General features: G+C 34.9%; 1 pseudogene; it reads left to right on the top strand.

The window, feature by feature from the left end:
• The first annotated feature begins 1289 nt into the window (after positions 1-1289).
• LOC118520596 (small ribosomal subunit protein eS6 pseudogene) lies at positions 1290-2047 on the top strand (annotated as a pseudogene).
• The last annotated feature ends 567 nt before the right edge of the window (positions 2048-2614 follow it).

The following is a 2614-nucleotide window of genomic DNA, read 5'->3' as shown; positions in this document are numbered from 1 at the left end:
TCCTTGGGACATTTGGTAATTCAAAGCACTGAGTGTAGAGGCTAGCAAAAAAATATCAGGTTAAAGTTTTCAGCAAGCAAACTGGGTTCAAGAGATTAAAAAATTGAAATTCAAGACCACCAAGACAAGCAAAATTTGAGATTCCAAGATCCCAGTGAATAAAGGAAAATCACAGAGAAATGAGACCAACATTCTCTGTACAATACTTAAGGGATTTCCTAACTCCTAAGCTACTCTTGTGTGGGCCAGATTTAATAGAAAAAAATTTAAAAATATCTGATAAGGAGTTAAAAAATGAAACACATTTTATCAGTCTCATAATGCTACAGAAAAGAAAAAAATATTGGAATTTAGTGTTCACCAAGGAGGAAGGGCCCTCATAAACTGAGGACCTAGTGAAAGAACCTCCCTAGGTTTAAAAGCACACCAGAAATAAACCAGCCTCCAAAACCACCGAAATATAAACAAAAATTATTTCAATTTTTAATTGAAACAACTTAACCCACCCATATTTTAATAAATCTCTGGTAAAAAAGAAAGAGTCCACAAATTTTTATATATAAGGTTTAGCATATAATAAAAAATTACAAGGCAAGCCAAAAGATAAAACCAATCATTGAAAATCAGGTGGAAAAGCCCCCGATTATAGAAAAAGACACATAGATGACCCAGATATAGGACTTCCCAGATAAGAATATTAAAAGAATTATGATCACTATATTCAAGAAAAATAGGTACAAAATGGAGAATTTCACTATAGAAGGGGAATCTATAAAATAGAATCAAATGGAAATTCTATAACTAAAAAAATGCATCAATTGAAATTAGTAATTAAATATTATGAACTCCAAGTAAGATAAATGCAATAAAAACCACACCTCATTATGGGGTAGAAAAACTGTTGAAAACCAAAAATCTAAAAGATTATTTTAAAAGCATCCAGGAAAAATGACCACATTACTTTTATAGGTGCAATAGACCAAGAATCAACTTTTCAGCAGACAAAGGACAGTGGAACATTACCTTTAAAGTTCTAAAAGCAACAGTAGCAACTTACAACTCTATAATCAGCAAAAGTAAGCTTCACAAATTAAAAAAAAAAATACATAGTTTTCAGACCAAGAAAAATGCATTGGCAAGAAATTATCATTAAAATTAATATTAAAGGGGATTTTTCTGACAGAAGGGAAATGACTTATGATTAAACATGGTAATGCAAGCAGGAATGAAAAACAATAGAAAGATTACTTCTTTCTTGTGGTGCCTCAGACGCAGTAGACTGCTGTAGGATGAAGCTGAATATCTCTTTCCCAGCTACTGGCTACCAGAAACTCATTGAAGTAGATGATGGACATAAACTTCATACTCTTTACGAGAAGTGTATGGCCACAGAAGTTGCTGCTGATCTGGGTGAAGAATGGGAGGGTTATATAGTCTGAATCAGTGGTGACAATGGCAAACAAGGCTTCCGCATGAAGCAGGGTATCTTGACTCATGGCCGTGTCTACCTGCTGCTGAGTAAGGGGCATCCCTGCTACAGACCAAGGAGGACTGGAGAAAGAAAGCACATATCTGTTTTGGGGTTGCATTGTGGATGCCAATCTCAGTGTTCTCAACTTAGTCCTTGTAAAAAAAAGGGGGGGAGAGAAGGATATTCCTGAACCTACTGGTACTACTGTGCCTCCTCACCTGGGGCCCAAAAGAGCTAGCAGAATCCACAAACTTTTCAATCTTTCTAAAGAAGATGATGTCTGCCAGTATGTTGTGAAAAAGCCCCTAAACAAAGAAGAACTAAAAGAAGCTAGAACCAAAGGGTTCATGATTCATCATCTTGTTACTCCATGTACCCTCCAACACAAACACTGGCATATTGCTCTGAAGAAAGAGCGTACTAAGAAAAATAAGCAAGAGATTGCAGAAAATGCTAAATTTTTTGGCCAAGAGAATGAAGGAGACCAAAGAAAAATGGCAGGAGCAGATTGCCAAAAGACGGGGGCTGTGTTCTCTGAGAGCTTCTACCTCTAAGTTTGAGTCCAGTCAAAAATGAGATTTTCTAAGAGTAACAAAGAAATAAAATCAGACATCAAACAAACAATAGAAAGATTAAATATAAGAGTAAATATAAATGAATATTAATCCATTAAAAAGCAATAGTAACAATATTTTATATGATGTAAAATATATGCAGATTTAAAATACATTACCAAGGGGCACCAGGGTATCTCAGTTGGTTGAACTACAGACTCTTGATCTCAGCTCAGCTCATGATCTCTGGATCTTTAGATCAAGCCCTGCGTGGGGTTCTGTGCTGGGCCTGGAGGCTGCTTAAGATTCTCTCTCTCCCTCTCCTTTTGCCCCTCCCCACCTAAAAACAAAAGTTACCAAAACAAACAAAAATAAGATGCAGATAGTTAAATGGAGTTAAATAAGATCTTTGGATTTCTGGAAATTGGATAATTTACTAATTTGAAATACAGTCTAATAAATCAAAGACAAATCTTGCAATCTCTAGAGTAACAACAAAAAATAATTAACATAATTAACAAACTAAGAGAGGGAAAATAAAATAATAAAACACATAGAGTAAAAAATAAAAAAGAAAGAAGAACAGAAC

This window comes from Halichoerus grypus, chromosome 12, assembly GCF_964656455.1.
Source record: "Halichoerus grypus chromosome 12, mHalGry1.hap1.1, whole genome shotgun sequence".
Classification (NCBI taxonomy): Eukaryota; Metazoa; Chordata; class Mammalia; order Carnivora; family Phocidae; genus Halichoerus; species Halichoerus grypus.
The sequence above is the reverse complement of the archived record's forward strand: the minus strand, read 5'-3'. Positions and strand labels throughout refer to the sequence as shown.